The sequence below is a fragment of the Rattus norvegicus genome, chromosome 9, assembly GCF_036323735.1.
Source record: "Rattus norvegicus strain BN/NHsdMcwi chromosome 9, GRCr8, whole genome shotgun sequence".
In the NCBI taxonomy this organism is placed as follows: Eukaryota; Metazoa; Chordata; class Mammalia; order Rodentia; family Muridae; genus Rattus; species Rattus norvegicus.
In genome coordinates this window covers 24,066,580-24,089,023 of record NC_086027.1, presented here as the reverse complement: position 1 = coordinate 24,089,023, position 22,444 = coordinate 24,066,580, and the positions used below count along the sequence as shown (strand labels likewise).

The window sequence follows — 22,444 nt, the reverse complement described above, 5'->3', positions numbered from 1 at the left end:
TCTGATATGAAGGGCATCTGATATTCAGCTCTCGAAGGGGTCTAGACCCCCAGGTTGAGAACTGATGGCTTAGAGACTAATAATGCTTGCCTTGCTGGAATTTTCTGGACCTGCTTTCTTCTGTCTTGAGTATTTCGGCTCTCTCTCACCGTTCTGTTTCTTGTCCCTGAAATAGAGTCACCCGCTAGGCTCAACACCCGGTTGTTTTCAAAGGACTTAATAAATGAGTGACTTTCTGTATATACTTACTCATGTGCTCCAGAGCCGGACACACAAGGTTAAAACAGGCCGATTCCAGTTTGAAAACAGGAAAATTCATCTGGCCATTGCTCAAAGCTAGTCCAAAGAGAGCAGGAGTAGTTTGCTCCCAAGCATCCAACACTGTGTTGTCCCTTGACAAGGCTGCCGAATCAATTAGCCCAATTAAATGAGGTGGAAAATTACTCCCACAAATAAGTTGCCATGAAAGGAGAGGCTTAATTTGGCCTAAGGGGAAGTAAACAGCAACTCTTCTCCTCTTGCCAGAGTCTATGAACGGGGAATAATTGGCAATTTATGTATGTGTGTGTTTTAAGGTCTTGGTACAAATGTGTTTTTGTTGACAAGCAGCAAAGGCTTTCTGTGGCATTTCTAATTAAAGGACAGAATAACTGTGTGTGTTGGCAAATGTGTCACAAGTGTAGCATGGCTGCAAGCATGAGGGACTGGGACCCCAATCCACCCTAAGGCTAATGTGAGCCTCCAGGAGCCACACCCTCCTCCATATATCAGTTTCAAAAGGTCACAACTTGTGTTTCTTTCCCGAGAGCTATTTCACCAGCCATGAGGACTCCAATAAGGCCTGGAAAGACAGGTAATAAACTTTAACAAAAACTCTTTGCAAGTCTTAGGAAGTAGATGTTTTCCTGTAGAAAGATGACTGCTCTGATTTGAATACGGAATGTCCCCAACACACACACACACACACACACACACACACACACACACACACACACACACACTCACTCAAAGGCTCTATTTGAGTAAGCTGTAGAACCTTTCTAACTCTCATGAATCAAGTGTCATGAGTCATGACTGGCAAAGGTATGTCATAGGTAGTGGATTTCTCATAGGTATAGGCTAGTTCCAATTACAGTTCTGGCCTCTACAACCAGGCTAGCACCCTATAAGTCTCACGACAAGGTCAGTTGCCACTGACTGTACTCACTTCAGCCACCATGGTTTTTTTTTTTACCATGGGGGACTGTATCCTCTGAGCTGGGAGCCAGTAACTCTTTCCTTTCCTCAGTAGGTGTGATCAGTAGTTGAAAAAGTGAATGACACATTAATTAACTTTGTTAAGATAAGTATATTATGTCAGTATTTGGGGGGTCCTTCTCTTTCTGCAATGCACGATTCATACCTGCCTCATCACCCAGAGGGAAGACCTCAGAATACATTATCAATGAGGAGGCTTTGGGGTTCTGGGAGTTTTGTGTAATGGGACTCTGGGCTAGGAGAGAACACCATACAATCTTGACAACCTGAGTTTATCGCCCAGAATCCATATAACAGTGAACAAAAGGCACCGACCACCTAAGGTGTCCTCTGACCTCCACATGTATGCCCTGGCACATTTGAGCCACACAATATACCTGTAATAAAAATTAAGCCTGGTTTTTATCATTCCCAAAGGTCTCTTCTGGATAAGGACACAGGCTTCAAAGAACAAAATGGAGAGTGAAGTTCCTGCTATACTAGGTTAATTGAAAAGTTGAAATAATCATAAGATGAGAATTTTCCACATAGTCTAGTCCTAGGAGTTCTGACAAATCGAGACTGTGTGGTCTCTTTGAAAGAAAGGGAACTTCCTCCGCATGGGCAACACCAACATATTGTTTCAACCAGCCCTGTTTCCCCCTTTCCCTGTAGGGGTCCTTCACATACACTCCAGCCAGCCCTTAAACTCTTAACTATTCATCAGTTTTTCTAATGAGCACATCTTGTCTCTATGGAGTCCTAGTGAGGGTCTCATATTCTCTTCTCACTCTCTGGGGACAAGAGAAGGACCAGCTAATGCATGGGACTTGGCTGGACCAGTACACTTAAATGACATATATGTCTTCATATATTGCTAATATTTCATAAGGGAATTTATTTTAAAACGATTCTTTGTATGAGCATTATTTCACCATTTATTGATAAGTCTAGCATATTTTAATATTAATAGGAATGATATGCTCATTTGTTTAGCACAGTATAATACAAAGATATAATAACATAATATTTACATGATGACGAATGGTAACAAGAAAACGTTGTCTTTGTTTCATGAATTATACTGTTAAGTCTCTATAAGAGTAAAAACTTGTAGGTGCCATAGAAATATTCCCACACATGACACACAGCAGCCTTGAGTTAGAGTGTAGGCGTTTCAAGCAATGTTTGTGGAGATGTTTGCTGTCAGGGCACATGCAGTACAAAGTCAGTATGCTGTGCATTGAGAACCAAGACCACAGTGACATCACAATATGCAATGTGAGCGAACACTGACAGAAAGACCTTGGATTCATCATACATTTGATTTTGAATTCATTTTCAGTCACTGCGTGTTTAGAACCTTTCTACCCTGGTGACTTTTTTTTTTTTGGAAGTCCAGTTACAGGACCCTCTCCAGCATTGAGACCTACTTGAATTTTTTAAAATATTTTTGTGCATTGGGGGTGGTGTTTATCTTTGTGGAGATCTGCAGTTGGTTCTTTCACTTCCATTGTGAACTCTGTGGATGGAACTCAACCCCTGAGACTCACAGGGAGCACTTTACCGGAGAGGCTGCCTCATCAGCCTGGAGCCTACAGTACGATCATTTCCAGGTCTGTCCATTTCCCTTTGAATTTCATTTTTCTTTACAGCTGAATAAAATTCCATTGTGTATATACACCACATTTTCATTATCCGGCCGTCAGTTGACGGACACCTAGGTTGATTTCACTTCTTGGCTATTGTGAATAGGAGCACGCGGAGAGGCAAGCATCTCTGGAGTAGAATATTAAGTTCTTTGGGTCTATGCCCAGGAACGTAGAGCTGGGTCATATGTTAGTTCTGTCTAGCTTTTTAAGAGTTGACAGCTACTGGGAGAGGAACAGTCAGCTTTCTTTAGGAATGTGGTCTCTACTAAAGGCCTATGCTCTGTTGGGTGGCCATACAGCCATCCACATGCAGGAATCACTCGTTGGACTCAGTGGGCTAAAAGAGTACACATAAGGTTTAGAGGTAGACATGAGGGGTGCTGGGGAGGAGTTGGGAGGAATGGTGGGGCAGATGTGAGGAAAAGACGTTGGATATATGCATGAAGTACTCAAATACCTCAGTGCTGGGCTGAATGGTTTCACATTTGCTACAGGATTTGGAGGGTCAGGCTACACATCTGGAAGGACATCAGCTTCCCACCTTCTACTTCACTCCAGAACCATTCCATCGTCTTCAAGGAACCAGCGTTGTGAAACAGCCCAGACAAGCCCCTCACACCTCAAACCTTCCTCCCCCTCCTAACGCCCAAGTCACTTTCTACGGGGTTGGTCTGGAAAATAACTGAAAATGGTCTCTGTAAACTGAAAAGACGAAATCAGAACAGACGTTTGAGAAACAAGCCTTCTAGCTGGCAAATGCCCCTTTCCCTCAAAGCCACAGGGACTTAAAAGGGGCCAGATGTTGCCATTTTCGCACTACGGAAAGGTCACATAAATGGATCCATAGAACAAGCTCCATTTTTCAATTTCCTTTAACATAACTTAAATGATGGGAACACAGCCAGGAAGTGGCAGAGGCTCTAGAGACTTGGCGGTGAGGTCTGTGGCAAGTCCACTAGAGTGACGGACATAGCTTTAGAGGGCATCTTCCACCCAGAAACTCTTCTCTTTGGATTCTAATGCGCTCTGATTCCTAACAAAATCCTAGCATAGTTTTGGTTTGGGGTTGGTTGGTTTTGGTTTTTTGTTTTTTTGGGTGTTTTTTTGTTTGTTTGTTTGGTTGGTTTTGTTTTGTGCATGTTGCTTGTTTTTTTTTTTTCTTATTGATGAAATTTTCACCTGAAACCTGAACATTCAAAATGAGTGATTCTCCTTCCTAAACTCAAAAATATCACAATAGATCAGAATTGACTGTAACTCTTTCTAAAAGGAGATTTTATTTTTTAAGTGTGTGTGTGTGTGTGTGTGTGTGTGTGTGTGTGTGTGTGTGTATACACAATGCCTTTAGAGAGAAACTGCCATTCTCTGATTTCAGGAACTTAATAGAGACTCCAAGAAGTAAGGACCATTTTCACAGAGTTGTGGGTTATCTATCGGAAAATTTCCTGCCTTACAAGCACAATGACATGAGTTTGAGCTCTAGAAGCCATATCTTTTAAAACACATGGTCTTAGTGGTTTATGCTTATGATCTTAGCCTTGGAGAGACAGAGACAAGAGAATTCACTAGCCAACTGGTCTACCCTACTTGGTGACTTCCAGGCAAGAGAAAGATTTTTGTCTCAAAAAAGGGGAATTGTCTTTAGAAATAACACTTTGAGGGTTGGGGATTTAGCTCAGTGGTAGAGCGCTTGCCTAGCAAGCGCAAGGCCCTGGGTTCAGTCCCCAGCTCCGAAAAAAAGAAAAAAAAAAGAAATAACACTTTGGTTTTTTTCCTTACCTAAATGCACACGCGCATGCACACACACACACACACACACACAAATGCTTGCACACATACATGCATACAAGCAAGCAAGTGTACCTGCATACAAGTGCACATATCTGCACACAAGCACATATACACAAGCACACACATGAGGAGCATTCAGGGATCCCCTTTAATTGTGTCTGCAAAATACACACAGCTCATGGGCTTGGGTTAGAGCCAATGATAAAGTGGCTTTGGAAAGGGAGAAATATATACATATATATGTATATACATATATATAGAGAGAGAGATAAAGATGTGTGTGTATGTGTGTATGTGTGTGGGGGGGGGAGAGAGAGAGAGACAAAGACACAGACACACAGAGACATAGACAGAGAGAGAGATAGAGACACAGAGACCATACCTCTAAAGAAAAGGTATAGTAGAGTACCTGTGTGTCTTCAGAAAGCGGTGTATGTAAAAATACATAGGTGTGTCTCCTTCTTATTGATTCTATTCAAGTCTTTCACCAAATCCAAGAAACCTTCTGTTCCACTTCCCTACCATCCAGATTTCCTTCAGAGTCCCAGAATAAAGATTAATTTTTAAAAACAACTTTCATTCATAGGAACCTAAAGCTACTGTTTCCCATTTTCCTTGCTTTGACATTTCTTGGATGTTTCCTACCAGAATTCCCCAGAAATACACCATCATCCTGGATCCACAGCCAGGCATCTCAAGTGTTCCTTCTGGGTTATGTTATGAATTTTGGCTGAGACATCAACACATGTCAGCATGTTACTTTCAGTGACATGTTTGTCTTTTCTTTGTTAGCTTTGGTTCAAGGCTATAAATCCATTTGTGAAAACAAAGTCCCTAGCTTAAGCAAAAGTACCCAGCATGCCTCGAAGACTTTGAGACTTCGTTTGGGCTGACCCCTCCTTCTATCATCTCCATCCTCACTCACGCCCCACCCCATTCTTCTTAGAAGTCAAAGTAAAAAGAATGTCTGGTGATCAAAGAGAATCCAACTGGCAGGGCATGAATGAACAGAAATGAACACGCTCCTGGCTAGTTGCTTTCTATGGTGAGAACTTGATGCGATCCAACACCAAAGCCTGAGTCTGTTGCCTCTGAGGAAATCACAACCACTGAATCTGCTTTGTATTGGAGCTCTAGAAATCTCTTGTCATTTTCCCCCTGGCAACAAAGAGTGTGCCTCAGTGTTGGGGGGCAAAGGGGAGGGCAATGATGTCGAAGTGGAGTTTATTCTCCGTGCACATATTTTAAGGCTCTGTTGTCAAATCTCTAGTCTCCCCTTTTTATTATGGAAAATATCATTGGTCTCTGCTGTAGGCCTTTGAGGCACTTGCAAACAGTCCTGCCAGATCTCTGAGCTCCAGGGTCATTCTTCTTTCCCTAAAAGAACTCCTTCCCTACTCAGCTACCCTCTGACTTTAAGTGACTTCCTCCTGCTGTGCTTTCGATGTCTGTGGTGGGGAAAAAAGAGATACCATGGAGTCCTGGTTAGTTCTTACTGCCAATTTGGCGTAACCGAGAGTCACCCGAGAAGAGAACCTCAACAGAAAAGCTTCCTCAACCAGACTTACCTATGTCTATGCCTGTGCCTATGCTTGTGCCTATGAGAGGCTATCTTTGATTGACAATGGATGTAGGAGACCAATTGTGCATGGCCAGCAGGCCTAGGCTATGTAAGAAAGCTGGCAGAGCAAGAGTCTGGGATCAAACCAAAATGTGAATCAATAAGCATCACTCTTCTATGGCTCCTGCTTCAGGTCCAGCCCTGACTTCCCTCAGTTGACTTGGAAGTATACGCTCCAGGAAGATAATGACCTAGAAGTATAAACTTGGTTTGGTCAAAGGTGTTCTTAATCATCTCAACTAGCTGAAATGAGAACACTCAGTAACACAACTCAACAGAGCTTGTACAGAATTTTTTAAAAGTCCAGAGGACTTACACATCATCCCCCCAAAACAGCTGAAGGTGGCCAACAGACAGGCAGTTTACAGGTAGCAAAACAAATGTGTCTTGACTAGCTCTTTCTTAAGGAAAAGATATTTGGATTTTCACAGCATGCTTCATGCATGTATGTATCTTCTCATTGTATGTACAGGTGTCTGTGTATGTGTAGTTGTGAGAACAAGCTTAGATATCATTCCTCAGATGCTATTCATGATTTTATGTTGTTGGGATTGTTTTGTTTTTTTTAGACAGGGTCTGTCATTGGTCTAGAACTCACCAAGGAGGGTAGGCTGGCTAGCCAGGGATCACCAGGGTTCTATATGTTTCTGTTTCCCTGCATCAAGATTACAAGAATGTACCATCAGATCCAGAATTGTTTTAGGTGAGGTCTTGGGAGCAACAGATTCTCTTGCTTGTGAAGCAGCAACTTATTGAGCATTTTACTTACTGAGCCATTTTCCAGCTTCTTAGAGAACATTAACAAGCAGCCTGCAGACACATTTCAGCCATCACTCTAGAACCTAGATTATTTTAGATGGCTTCAGAAACTTACTCCCAAAAGATGAAGATTTTCCACAAAGTCTAGGATAGGGCAAAAGAACCGGTCATGGACTGAAGAAGTCTGTAGGAGGAAACCTCCCAGGGCAGACAAGAGAGCACTAACTAGTAAGCAGGAGGCAAGGGGTTTTTACCCAGAATAGCAGTGGATGACACTCCTCTTATAATGTGACCAAATGCCCAACGAAGCAACTCAAGGGAAGGAGAATTTATTTCGCCCCACAGTTTCAGGGAATGTCAGTCCCCTGTCGTGTGAGGACACAGCAGTGGGAGTGACTATGTGACAGCTGGTCCTGTCACAGTGGAAGCAAAGCACAGGCACAGTGTGGGAATCTGCAGCAGGAGCTAGACCTCCGGTGTCCTAACCCACCATGCAGTGCCACCAAGTGGGGACTCAGTGTCCACATTACCCGAGCCTGTGGGGGACACTGGGATTCAAACCACACCATAGGCTTCAGCATCTGAGCTCCGAGAGGCTTCCGTTTCATCTTCTATCAACTCTGGGCACCAGACATTTTTTCAACAAATAATTTATATTAAAATAAGCAAATATTAGTGTTCTCCTGAGGCAAGTAACTTTGAAGGGAAAAATATATGCATTTATTTGAATATACAAGCTCTGGCATTTGTTAGAAAATGTTTGTTCATTGCTTTACCATCACACCTCGTACTGCCTTGCTTCTGTTAGGAGCCTTTTACGGCTCTGTCATTCATAAATTTGCCCAAACTCTTTTTCAATCCGTTTACGTTTCCTGTCTGTACAGCCTCTCGGGGTAGTGAGCTCCATGGCTTTACTACGTGCTAGAGGAAGTATTCTTTACTTTCTTCTTTTCCTCAGTTTGGCCTCAAGCTCACAACCTGCCTGTCTGCCCTAGTATTAGAGAATTTCATGAACAAATCCACATAGTCTTTGTTTTACAAACTGGAATTAACGTAATTCTCAGAAGATACTTCATAAGGCAGAAACACCCAACACCTTCCCCCACTCTAGTTCTCCAGCGAGGACTTTATAAAGTAAATAGGGGTGCTGGTAGCTTAGGGATGTCTTGGCTCCAAGTTTCTGTGCATCAGAAGAGTGTAAACGTCTTCAGTTGAAGGTTGTGGAGGGACAAGCTCAGGCTCTAACTCCAGCTCTGCCGCTTGCTGCGAGGTCCCTCTGAGCCTCATTCGTCATCTGGAAACTGGAAATCAGTAGCAGCCACCTCAGAGGCTGCAGTTTCGTGCAGATTTTATAACATGCCTAACACAGGTCCACTGTAAAATATGTCTATCCGCAGTGGGTGATATTCAATGATCTCCAGGGCACAAGAATAGTTCTAATGCTCAAGCTCTTCTCGGATTGAAGCTCTTAATGTAGATAGGATCTACTTAAAAGGATGAAGAGATAGGTGTGTGTGTGTGTGTGTGTGTGTGTGTGTGTGTGTGTGTGTGAGAGAGAGAGAGAGAGAGAGAGAGAGAGAGAGAGAGAGAGAGAGGTGTTAAACTCTAGCAAAGATGGTTCAAGCTTAAGAGATGGTTGGCAGCCTAGCCACATGAAATCTGCTCTCAGCTTGTACTAAATGGCACCAGGCATGGACAATAAATATTTACTAAGTGCTAGAGGAGATCTGGAAGCAAAAGAAAGAAGGGAAGCCAATACGTTCTTTCCAGAGCAATGGCCTATGGATCCTAGGGAACAGACACTCAGCTTGAAGTTCTTCCTAACCAACTGGGTAACCTTAAGCATTGCCTAATGCCTACCTGGATTTCCTTTGCAAATGGCATGGAATCAGCCTCATTCAGTGTTTAAAAGCCTTGATTTTTGGAACCTGTACTATGGAGGTAGAAAAAGGTGTAAGAGACAAGGATTGAATTGCCTTTGTCCCTAACCCAACTTAAATAGTTATCTTTGTAAGGTCCTAGAATTGGATCAGAAAATAGAGTCTAGATCGATCTTTTTGTTAAAGATTTGTCTGTCTGTTTATTTATTCTATGATTATGAGTACACTGTAGCTGTCTTCAGACACACCAGAAGAGTGCATACAGAGGGTTATGAGCCACCATGTGGTTGCTGGGAATTAAACTCAGGCAGTGCTCAGTAAACCACTGAGCCGTGTCCCTTCAGATCATTTTTAAGAAACCTTAGTCACCTGGTGTAGAGCGTGAGACGTGAAAGCCATGTGAACTGAATGAGAACAAATGGCCACCTTTCCCATGTTGGACTCATTCTGGGTATATTATCAGAGAGATAAGTAGCAGCCTGGAGTAGATGCTCTCTCTCTCTCTCTCTTTCTCTCTCTCTCTCTCTCTCTCTCTCTCTCTCTCTCTCTCTTTCTCTCTCTCTCTCTCTCTCTCACACACACACACATACACACACACACACACACACACACACACACACACACACACACACACATTTGCTTAAATCCATTCAGATGCACAAGCCAATGTCATTGCATTAAGCTTCCACATAAGATTTTAAATTTGGTTTGTAAAATAACCTCCCTGGCCATAAAGCAAAGTAATGGGTCTGCATAAAGCAGAGGGTGGGCTGCCTTCCCTCCTAACAAACTTAGATTCCAAGCAGAAAAACACAAGCTTCAACATCAGAGTCCTGTTAGATGGATTTGGAAGGACTCCATTTGGATAAGAGGAAATTGGTACCACGGATTTATGCACCTCATCAGACAGCCAACAGGTATGAACAATGGAGGCAATTAGGCTGAATGGATGTAAGCATTTCTTCCTGGATGCTGGAAGCCTAACAACAACCACAGAAAGAAAACTCTTGGCGTCCAGAAGATTCATAATCAACCGACATCCTACAACCAACAGCTACAGAGGAGGAATGTGGCATATACCCTGAGGGCTAGTCCCAGAAGACAGAATCCCAAAGTGTAACCAGGTCCAGAAAGGCCAATAAAGTTCCAGGCACATCATCAGCGTGACTGCCTTTGTTTCTGAAATTCCAGACACTTTATCCATCACCTCCATGAAGCCATGGTACAATCCAGCTGGGTTAATTTGCATTGTTCTCATACTCCATCCCCCTGAGACATAATGAGCTATGCAGGGCAACCCAGAAAATAAAGAGGAGAAACAAGGGGGAATAGTGAAAGAGAAAAACACAGAAATATGAGGGCCAACACTGACCATCCCATGGAGGGATAGAGATAACTAAGGTGATAAAAGATTTTTAAATTAGGAATCTGTAGAAAGGGCATTGTCAACATCGGCCATAAAGTTACAAAGGATAAAGTAAGGTACCTAAGGTCTCTCTGTGGTTCGTTTTTACTTTCTTCCCAACTCATGGGAGCTTAAAGGAAATCATTTAGGAACTAACAATAACAATCATATTCTATGAACGAAGTCATATAGATTTAAATGGTATGGCATGGGCATGATTAACTACAGGGAATGTATTTGATCAAAAAAATTTGGACACTTCTGTTGGAGAGATGGCTCGGCAATTAAAAGCATTGGTTGCTCTTAGAGAGGACCAGGGTTTGATTCTCAGCACCCATGTGGTAGCTCATGAAAATACAGGAAATCCAATGCCCTCTTCTGACCTCCTTAGGCATCAGGTACACATGTGGTATTCGGATGTACAAGCAGGCAAAACACCCACACACATAAAAAAAATCACATAGTAAAGAACGATTAGACTTGGTTTAAGGAAAACATAGCTCTTCACATACCTTTGACCAAACGACCATCAATTTCTTATGGAGGAAATCCATGTTCTTAGACCAGAGATGCATTCTAAAGAACACAGTTCAAGTGGTATTTCCCCATTACTATGCTGTTGCCTGGAGTCCAGGACCACATCTTGCACTGGGCTCACCGCCATTGATGGTCATACTGCATGCTATCTTATATGTATTCTGTAGTTATTAATATTTGCTTAGTCAAATCTCATTGTGTTGACTCTCTGGAAGGGTTAGTAAGTATGTTCTCCCTCTAAGCCTACTTGGCACTTGACCTTAGATCTGTCCCTAAGACTCATTCCATTTCTTGTCACCTGAAAAATGTTCTTTTTATAAAACATAGCATAAAAAACCTTGAAAGATTTTACCTGTTTGGTTTCCTGAGCTTTGCACTTAATAAACCTTTTAGAAAAGGCATGCAATTTGACTACCAATAGGATAATGTCAGTACATTTATGATCCCAGAGAAGAGTCGGGGCTAATGGCTTCAAAACAAATCCCAGAGTTTGAGTGTCTTACATGAATCATCAGGTAACCAACAACATCGGAGACATTGGAGCACGAAAATGCCTAGTAAAACTGAAAATCCTATAGACTAATAAAACATATTTTAAAAAATGTTGACTTTTTTAAAAAAAAGTTTCATTTAAACTCGTCTTATTTTTGTGGTGTTTGGACTATCAAACCACATGGCCAGGTGTTAAACTGCACTCCAAGAAGAACTACTCTGAGAATATTCTGAATGTCTGTTCTCCATGCTCCCTCTAGAAGAACTCCAAAGAGGAAACTTCAACTCCTTAAAAATGGCTCGTGGATAAGGAAAGCAAGAGTTTGGTGCAGAACAATGAGCTAAGAGAGCTGCTAGTGGAAGCAGACTGTGGGAAAAAATCTAGAAGTCTTGCTAGAGAAGCCAAGGAGATGTGGCTCATGCCTGAAAACTCCAAAACCAAAAGAAAAAAAGATGTTTCTCTACGTCCTTCCAGAGTTCGAGAGCTTTGCCAGTCACTGAGCTGGTATAAGTGGATAACAAGAAACGGAGTGACCTTACAATGGGCTGTGATAAAAAAAATACAAATAAAATTTTTTAAAAAATTGAAAAAAAAAAACAAAGAAGGGCATGTGCCTTAATTAGAAGACCAATGGACCCAAATAGCCAACTCTTGACATGTTGCAAAAGCTATCTGAATGTTTGGTAATAAATAAACTTTGTGGCTCAACACCCATATGAAATATGAGCTCACCAAGAGCACTTTGAGCCATCTTATCAACAGGGCTTTCTTCATTCATGGAAATAATGGGCTTTGGCAAAACAACCAAAGTCAGATGAATTGAAGGCACACTTTGCCATTTGGCTAAGGAGGTCATTACAAAAAAAAAAAAAAAAAAGAAAAGAAAAAAATGAAAAAAAAGGAAAAAGAAGAAGAAGAAAAAAGAAAAAAGAAAGCAACAACCAGAATGTGTGGTCTCTACCAACATAAAGATCATAATTCGAGAAATGATGGGAATCAGGCATGTGCCTAAAGTTAAGCATGCAACCAAGAGATGCCGTTGGCCCATGCAAGACATCCCCAAATGACAAAAAGACAGGGCGGGTCACAGGCAATAAGTCAGAATGTTGACACTAGACGAGGCACAGAAGACATCACTGGGAAGGACTTTGAGTTGGACATAGGAGGGGTGAGTGGACGGGAATCCAAACTCTCAGACAGTTGGAAGAGAGGATGTAGACACCCACATCAGGAGAGGAGAGCAGCTCGGGAGGCTACCATGGAGAATCGCCTTTTGGCAACAGTAATGCATTTTTCAGTGACTGGGAAATGTGGTGGCCAAGCGAAGCAGCCATGAGAACAACTTGAACCTATGAATGATATGGAACCCAGAAAGACAGGCTCCCAGTCATGAGCCATTCTCTAAGATACGGTCCATTCATGTCTATGGCGTTTCAAGGCTCATGGTAGTTGTCAAAACTCTCCTCAGAAAGGTCCGCATTACATTCAGTCTTGCTGGACCTTCTGTATGTATGTGTCTGTGATGTGGATATGTTTATGTGTACGCATGGGGATGTGTGTGCACATGTATGCATGCACATGCCAGAGGTCAACTCCTGTCTCTTTAGTCACTGGCTACCTCATCTTTGGAGGCAAGATCTCTCATTGATTCTTGACCTCAGTGATTAACTAGGTTGGCAGCCCAGTAAACTTCAGGGATCCACTTGTCCCTACCTCTCCAACACTAAGGCGGGCATATGTGCTACCACACTCAGCTTGTTACATGGGTTCTGAAAGAAAAAAATCAAACCAAGGTTTTGTGCTTACATGACATCATAGTTAGTGCTAGCTGTCAACCTGACACAACATTAAAGTCATCTGGGAAGAGTCCACTCAAGAGTTTTCTCAGTTAGATGGACTGTAGTTATGTCTATAAGCCAATTTCCTAATTGGTAATTGATATAGAGGTCCCAGCTCACTCTGAGCAGTGCCATCCCTGGGCAGGAGGTCCTCAGGTGTCTAAGAAAGAAAGTTTCTCCATGGCCTCTGCTTCAGTCTCTGCCTCCAGTTTTCTGCCTTGAGTTCCTACCTTGGCTTCTGTAAGCAATGGATAGTAAATTGTAAGATGTTGGGAGCAAACTAGGATACACGTCAACCACATAGCAACTGAACCATCTCCTTGTCCCTTGTTGGACATTTTTCCTTCATTGTGGGTACCCAGGAACATTGAACAAGACCTTTGAATCAGAAGAGCTCTGAGAATTTATGATACTAGATTTAGTAACCAAAGCAGAATTAAAAAAACAAAAACAAAAACAAAAAGACAAGATTCTTGAGAGCAAACCACCCCAGTGCACTTGGGGGAACTTAAAAGTAATCCCAACATTACAGATTTGGGCAGTATTTATCCCTCAGAAGATCCTGTCTTACTCTGAGCTAACTTCTATTCCAACCACTCCTTGGTTGAAATGTCTTTCTCCTCCAAAATCACAAGATGGATGCCCCGTGCCTTGGTGTGGCTGTTTTTCTGACTATATGGTGATACCAGTTAGGCCCTCTTGGCCTTTCTTCTCCAAATAAACTCCTCCATTTTCTTTATAGAGAGCTCCTTGCAGCCAGCCTGCTGCAGTGGGTGATGTTGTATGCCATCCCTCTTTGCTGATGCCCTTCTAAAGCTGGGCTTCAGGAAGCATCCGTTGGTGTATTCTCCAAAGGAAAAGAAACAAATCCCTGAACATCTCTTTACCTAAAATGCTACTCTGTGGGTATACTATGTCCCCATGGTAGCCAAGGTCATATGGCCACTTTCCAATGAACTTGATCATTCTCCACTAGAGCTCCTGCTGGGTGTTCTGAGGGGTCTTTCATCCCACACAGCTTCAAGTCCCAGGCACTATCCCGGGAAGGAGGTTTGTCAATGTTTGCTGACAGCCTTTGCAGCTAATCTCACTGTCTACTCTAAATCACAGCCATCACTCTGTAAGCCCACTTCCTCCAACTTGATCCCCAGTGCCTCAAGCGAACAAGAACAGCTGGTTCCTCATTCTCTATACCATAATACTGCAGATCCCCAAGAACCTTCATTAAATCACAATTCCTCTCACATTGCCACACCCTCAAGCTTCAGGGAATGCTCAGTTGCAAAACAATCACTGAACCCTCAAAAGCAGAAGGTCATAACAGGTTTTTGTTAACCAGAAAAATACTAGGGCGTATGCTTAATAAACATAAATATGGATTCTGAAAGTTTTTGATATGTGGTAATGTTTTGTTTGGAGAATATATATATATATATACATATATATATATATATACATAGATTTTTCTTTAAGCACTGAGATGAAATATGAGTATCTTTGTTATTGTGGGCTGTGGTAGAAAAAAAAGGGTAACCACAGTTTTTGTTTGTTTGTTTGTTTGCTTGTTTGTCTGTCTGTCTGTCTGTCTGTCTGTTTTAGTCCAAAGTCGTGCCTATATACTAGGAAAAGTACTAGGTCAAGATAGACAGCAAATCTTGCTCATGCTGGTAGTTGTGCATCTAGTTCAGAGCTTACATAAAGTAGGTATCTAAAAAGTAGTTGCTAAATTAATGAATGCCAGCCCTATGCTGGATGACTTCTGAGAGTCAGTTCCCTCTTGAGCTCACTGCTTCCTTTGCATCGCCTTAAGTCCTATCCTAAGAGTCTAAAACCATCTCTGTGTCCAAGAAAATGCCTTCGCGATGACCAAGGTTGGCTCTGATAAATTCACTTCCCCCCAAATTCACACTGTGCAAATAATCACCTCTTCATAGAAAGTAAGAGGCTAGGCCCATGTGGAAAAATGAGCTCAGAAATGAATGGAGCCAATCCTGCCCAGTGTGTGTCAGGCCGTGGTCTGAGCTAGATGGATGAAAGCCCCACTCGGCATGCTTGTGTTTACAGTGAGCTTATAGGCACTTTCCCTCAAGGTAGGGAAAGGGGATTGGGTTAAACAAATTATTTAGTTTTTCCAGACCCAAACCAGCGGCGTAAGAATGAGAGCTGAGGAATGGCCTTTCCCAGTTTCAGCTCAGACCCCGCCCACCTGATCACTTCCTACCCACTATCCTTTGCTACCAGATGTGTATCTTCCATCAGGAAGGCGGCAGAAGAGGAATCCCAGGCGCTACGTGAAACTCCAAATCGCTTCTTGTGGGCGAATTGTATCTGGGTTACTTGCATGCACGTGACGTCCAACTTTGAGGTAGGAAGCAGCTGGTTGGATAGAAACGGTAGGTCCCGCCTGGATGGAGAAACCGAAGCAAAAACACAATCGGTATCTTTACTGCTGTTCCCCAGCCTCTTTATGAGGTAATTCTTCACAGAGCTCTCTGCAGCCCACCCTTAAAGAAACCCAAGGTTTCCGTAAAACAACACACAAAATCCTCCCTAGTGCTGAGTCTGCACGACACCAAAAGTCTAGTTTAAATTAACATTTTGCTGAATGGATTCAATGAATTGCACATTACATGGGCATATTTGACTTTGGTATGAAAACAAATTAATTTTAACGACAGCTTGGGGAATGTGGATAAAATCTTGCTTAGTTTTTACGGCTGGATTTTTTTTCCCCCTTCTGTCCATCTACGGTCGTTACCGGTTTCTCTGTAGTCTCCAAAGATATTTTTAGGAATTGTAGTAACAGGATGTATGTAATTTATTGGCAGAACTCTTCCATCAACCCGCCAGTCATTTCTGATTCCAAATTAAATGGGCCCAACCCAGGTCTGGGATGCATTCGCCTTGAATGACTGTGGATCATTTATTTCAGAAATGATGGATTGACAAAACCGTGCTTTGCATGTGAGAAACGAAATCCCACAGCACCCCCATGTTCCTGGATGCCCTGAGAGCTTCATTTTTCCACTTACCCTCCATGTTAATGTCTTCCCATCCTCTTTCTTAAAAGTAGTCAGAGAATCCAAAAGCAGACAAGAAAGTGCCCAGCCGCCCACTCTGTGAAGAGACACCATGATCATGGCAACTCTTATAAAGGAAAACCTTTAACTGGGACTGGCTTACAGTTTCAGAGTTTTTGCCATTATCGTCATGACCGTGGGAAGAAAGTACCAGGAAACATGGCAGCTTGCAAACAGACATGGCGCAGGAGGAGCTGGGAGTTCTGCATCTTAATAAGCAGGCAGAAGAAGAGGACTGTATTCCTCACTGGGTCTAGCTTGAGCATAGGCCACCTAAAAGACCACCCTCACAGGGACACACCTAACAAAGCCACACCTACTCCAACAAGGCCACACCTACTCCAACAAGGCCACACCTACTCTAACAAGGCCACACCTACTCCAACAAGGCCACACCTACTCCCACAAGGCCACACCTACTCCAATAAGGCCACAACGCCTAATTGAGTGACCACACTCCATAAGGGCCAAGCATTCAAACACATACGTCTATAGGACCATTCCTATTCCCCTACAATTATGTCTGTCCACACTCCCAGAGACTAGGAGAGAAACAATCTCATTCACAGGCATTTTCTAGAATTCCAGGAAGGGAATAAGAAGAGGTGTTTAAATTACATTTTGTGACCTGGAGTCACCTGGAGCAGGTGATACAGCCGATGCTGGCTAGAAGGTAGACAGTCCTCATCCTGTTCACGGGAAATGATTTCCTCCATCTGTGAGCTCGCTCGGGTTCACATCACTAAGCATGTGCCACATCCATCTCACTCAGCATGGTACTCATACCCACGTCCAGATTTCTTTTTCAGGACTCCATTAGAGAAGCACGACCTCTACCTATGATACAGTGAGTGGCCAACAGTTTGTAATTAGATCTTCTCAGATCATGTAGGTATCTTAGGGTATCTTAGGTGGGGCAAGCAGTTGGAGAGGAGAGGGGATAAGACAAGGGGGCACAGACTAGCAGAAGGATGTACACCTCTCTCCCTCTGGTCCGTGTATTAATAAGAGGAGCAAGATCTTAGCTTCACAGGGACCTAGGCTTTAGAGAATGGGGTGTTTAGCAGATCGGGAGAGCTGCAAAGTGGGAGGCAGTCCTTCCTGGCGGGTAAGAGGAGCCAACAGATTGACAACAATGTGTCTGAGCACCGACAGTGCCTACCCAGACTTTGTGAACAAAGCTGGTGTATTGCCTATGACAAGTCTCATGTTGTTCATTGTTTTAAGATTTATTTTTAAATCATGTGTGTGTGTGTGTGTGTGTGTGTGTGTGTGTGTGCGTGTGAATGTGAGTGTGTGTGTTCATGTGTATATATGTTCCTGTGAGGATGAGAGACATTGGATGGCTGGCAGCTGAGTGACAGACAGATGCTGGGTGCTGGAAATTGAACCTGGATCCTCTGTAAGGGCAGCAAGTCCTCTTAACCACTGAGCCATCTCTCCGGCTCTACCTATACACCATTCCCACTGCCATTCATAGTTAAGCTATTTGTAAAGATGCAATCTATTGTTAATTTGTCTTCTGGTTTGCTGCTTGTTGCTGTGATAAACACCATGACCAAAAGCAACTTGAAGAGAAAGGGGTTTGTCTTAAGGTTATAGTCCATCATCAATGGAAGCCAGGACAGAAGCTCAAGGCCAAAACCTGAAGGCAGGAACGGAAGCAGAGACCATAGAGGAATGCCTCCTGTTAGCTTTCTACTTAAGCTTGTTCAACCTACTTTTTTATAACAACTTAGGGCCACTTGCCTAAGGTAGTACTATCTATAGTGGGCTGGGTCCTCCCACATACATCATTAGTCAAGAAATTTCCCACGGACCTGTCCACAGGCCATGATGAAAGCAATTCTTTGATTGAGGGTTCCTCTTCCCAAGTGACTCCAGTTTGTGCTGACCTAACAGAGCTAACCAGCACAATCTTCACCACCACCACCACCACCACCACCACCACCACCACCACCACCACCACCACCATATCATCATCATCATCACCATCATCATCATCACCATCATCATCACCACCACCTTCATCATCATCATCATCATCATCATCATCATCATTATCATCATAATCATCTGTCTGTGTATACACATCTGTGCTTTAGGTTCCCACAGAGACCAAAAGAGGGCATCAGATCCCCTGAACCTGGAGTTACAGAAGGTTGTGGGACTTGGGGACTGGGAATGGACCTGAACTCAGATCTTCAACCTGTGAGTACCCCTTCAGCCCCTCCCAAAAATGGGACAGTGGGGTCACAGGGTGTGTGTGTGTGTGTGTGTGTGTGTGTGTGTGTGTGTGTGTGTGTGTAAAACACTTACCAATTGCAAGACTACTCTTCAAAGAGTGGTTAGGGAACTGTTTAATGCTTTTCTCTTTGTTATGACCTCAAATCTGTCAAGAAACAACAAGAACGTATATTGTAGGAATGGCTTTAAGGTTTCAAAATCTATGCCACACCCAGTCTGTTTTTCTTCCTGCCTTTCTCTTGACTTTTTGATAAGATATACGCTCTTAGCTACTGCCCTGGGGCCATGCCTGTCTGCCTGCCATGTTTTCCAGCCATGACAGTCGTGGACTGTCTGAAACTGTAAGCAAGCTCCCAGTCGAATGCTCTCTTCCATAATTGCCTCAGTCATGGTATCTCTTCACAGCAGTAGACATTTAAGTCAGACAGTGGTCATTTTAAAACATGGGAACAGGGGCTGGGGATTTAGCTCAGTGGTAGAGCGCTTACCTAGGAAGCGCAAGGCCCTGGGTTCGGTCCCCAGCTCCGAAAAAAAAAGAACCAAAAAAAAAAAAAATGGGAACAATTAGAGATAGTTGAGGGGAGAGGGCTAAAGCACTTGCCACTAAGTCTGGTGACCCGAGTTTCATCCCTAGAATTCACTCGTGGGAAGGAGAGAAACAGCTTCAGAAAGCACAGAGAGAGAGAGAGAGAGAGAGAGAGAGAGAGAGAGAGAGAGAGAGAGAGGGAGAGAGAGAGAGGGAGAGGAGAGAGAGACAGAGAGACAGAGACAGAGACAGAGACAGAGAGAAACAAAGAGACAGAGAGAGACAGAGAGAAACAAAGAGACAGAGACGGACAGACAGACAGACAGAGACAGACAGACAGAGACACAGAAACAGAGAGAGACAGAGACAGAGACAATAACACAATTAGGGGTCAAGCAGAGGGTAAGAACATAACTTTGTTGGTAGAGTGCTAGCCCTGGATGTGATACCTACCACCAAGTAAAAACACTTAGGGTGACACACCTTTAATCCCAGCACTTGACAGTGTAGACAGAAAGATCCAGGGTTTAGGATCACTCTCAGCAATGTGGTAAGTTCAAGGACAACCTGAGCTACATGATAATCTTTCAAAAAATAAGAAAAGAGTCAGGGAGGTGTTAAATGGCTCAGTCAGCAGCATGTTTCATAGCCTCAGAAACGGGAGGGCCTGAGTTCAAGCCTTAGAACAAATATTAAAAGGCTGAGCGTGTCAGCACACAATTATAATCCCAATGCTTACAATGTGGAAACAGCTGGGCCTCCTGGGTATCATACCGGTGGGCAGCAAGCCTATGCTAACTGGCGAGCTCTAGGCTAATGCCACACCCTGCCTCACAAGTTAGGTGGACAGTCTTCCCAAAGAAAGGCCTTCAAGGTGTCCTTGGGCTTCCACACGAACAAGCACAATGGTGCATACAGACCTGCACACATGTGTGTGTGTGCTCACATGAACATACCCCTTCACATATAAACACATAAAACTAATTTAGAAGTGAGCAGCTTTTCCTACTATTTGAAGATGCTGGGTCAACTGGCATATCTTCATTTACTTTCAGATTAGAACCAACTAGAGAGAAATAAACAGTGTGAAACAACCAGGTCCAAAAAGAAAAAACAAAAAACCGAAAAACAATTCCTCCTGCTGTATTGCCATGGAATATTAATTTTATATTCAAGGTTTTTTAAATGTACATCTAACATCCAGGACCCTACACTCGTCCTTGAAAAGATTCGTGAAGTCTCAGAAGCGAACCAGTGCTTCTAGATTATTTTCTAGAATGAGTCTAGGAGCTTGGAGAGATGATTCCAAAGTTAAGAGTGCCCACTGCTCTTCCAGAGAGCCCATTTGGGAGAGCGCTCACAATTGCCTGTAACTCCAGCTTCGAGGTACCTGACACCATCTTCCGGTTTCTGCAGGAACTTAACACATGAGGGAGGTACACATGCTCACCCGCTCACACACGTGCATGCACACACAGACACACACACACACACACACACACACACACACACACATTTAAAAAGAAAAAAAGAGCCATGTCATAAACTCTTGCTAAAAGCATTAAAATTCCAGTTCTTTTAAGATGAATTTGGAACATTTAAGATCAACACAACCATATTATTTTGGTCAATTTCATTTCTCGGAGAAAAGGCAAAGTAGTCAAACCACTGATTTAGGATGGAGCGAATGTCTCCAGAACAGTAGAGCCATCAAACTGATAATTTAATGTCACACAGATACCCTGAGGGGAAATAAAGAAAATCGTCCAGTTTGCAACAATTATATGAACATAGGTTTATTAGAAAGCCCATCGGAGGAAAAACACAACAGCCTTTGTCAACTTTCTCCTCCACTGAATTTGAAGGCTGACCGAGAATCTTGGATGGTAGAGAAATAAGTATTAAAAATTGGATTCCTGTCTACACGATGCTGAAACATCTAGTAAGTCTGTTTTTTTGGCTTTTTTTTTTAATGTCAACCCAGATGTTTGGCACCACATAGACAAAACACCCAGATGACTGGCTGAATTTGCGAAGACTTGCTGACATGCACCAGATGTTTCAGCTTCTTAAGACTGTGGAGCTCAGAGGTCCCTGGGGACAGCAGGAGAGAGCAGATGTCCCCAAAGGACCTTTACCACCTGCACATCATCCGTGGAAACTTCAGTGGGTGTGCAACACAGTAGGGTTTAAATTAAAAACGCTGATGACCGTGGAAGGAAAATACAATGAAAAGTACAAGGAAGACATAATGTGATATTTATTTGAAATCCATGTTTTGGGAAGTGGCTGACTCACATCTATCTAGAGGTCTGTGGCTGTGTTTCCAGCTACTGCCCCGGAAGACTTTCTCCTTCAGCCCGACCTCTGGGCTGCCCCTTTGGAATGTGGGTGCTGTGGGTTTTTTTTTTTCAAACAGGCAACGGTTAGTGCTGAAATCTCCAATTCGCTCTGGGTCCAACACTTCCCCTTTTATTGTTCCGGTCTGCATCCTTTGCTTGCTCTTTTCTCAGGCTTGGGGAAATGCCTCAGTGCTTTACAAGCTGGAGGACCCAAGCTCATTCTCAACCTCTATGTTTTTGTTTGTTTGTTTGTTTGTTTGTTTGTTTTGTTTTAAAAAAGGCAGTTATGGGGAGGCAGAGACAGGAAGATCTCTGCGGTTCATTCTTTGGTCACTCAGCCAAAGTCTATTCTGGAACTCCAGGCCCCAGACGAGACCCTGTTTCAGAAAAGGTAGAAGAAATTTGAAGAAAGGCGTGTCCTCTGACCTCTATAACTGCACATTCATCTGCAAATATGCGCATGCGCGTATGTACCAAACCACCCCCCCCACACACACACACACACACACAGGGGAGTAGAGAGAACCATGCCACCATGCCCAGGTCTTCCTACCATAGCCCAAGCCATGACCCCTCTGGCAGCACTCTAAGTGCCAGGGAAGGGACAGCCAGGGCGGGGACGTTGCCAACAGGCCAGGAATCTACTTCCCTGAGGCCAACATTCAGCAAATCTCTGGGTAGCACTTAGGAGGCTGTTAAGAGCCACAGAACCCAAAGTCTTCTCTAGCCAATTTGTCTAAAATGGTGGCTTCTCCGGAAGCTGGGGGCAGAGGTTAGGGAAGCATCTCCCCAAAACCGTGTGATTCCTAAATGCCTCTTCATTTAGCAAAGAGCTGTGGCTCCCGTCAGAAAGTTCCGATGTGGATGTGTGCTTCATCTGTTATATAATACCGTCTTTCAGAGAGCGATTTGTTTAGTTTCTTATTTGAAAAGTCATTAAAATATTTCCTTCGCGTCAGGATTTTCTGAGGCCTTCCTGGGGACAGTTTCTGCTGCTGCTTTCTAAACCTTAAGAAAACTGTTGCCTCCCTCCAGGA

At 43.3% G+C, this 22,444-nt stretch overlaps 1 long non-coding RNA gene across 1 annotated transcript; it reads left to right on the top strand.

Annotated features, from left to right (window-relative positions):
* Window positions 1-2,274: 2,274 nt before the first annotated feature.
* LOC120094636 (uncharacterized) lies at window positions 2,275-21,310 on the top strand. The gene is made up of 4 exons (XR_005489038.2): window positions 2,275-2,852; window positions 15,472-15,577; window positions 18,398-18,503; window positions 21,050-21,310. It is a non-coding gene; the product is annotated as an uncharacterized LOC120094636 (long non-coding RNA).
* Window positions 21,311-22,444: the final 1,134 nt, after the last annotated feature.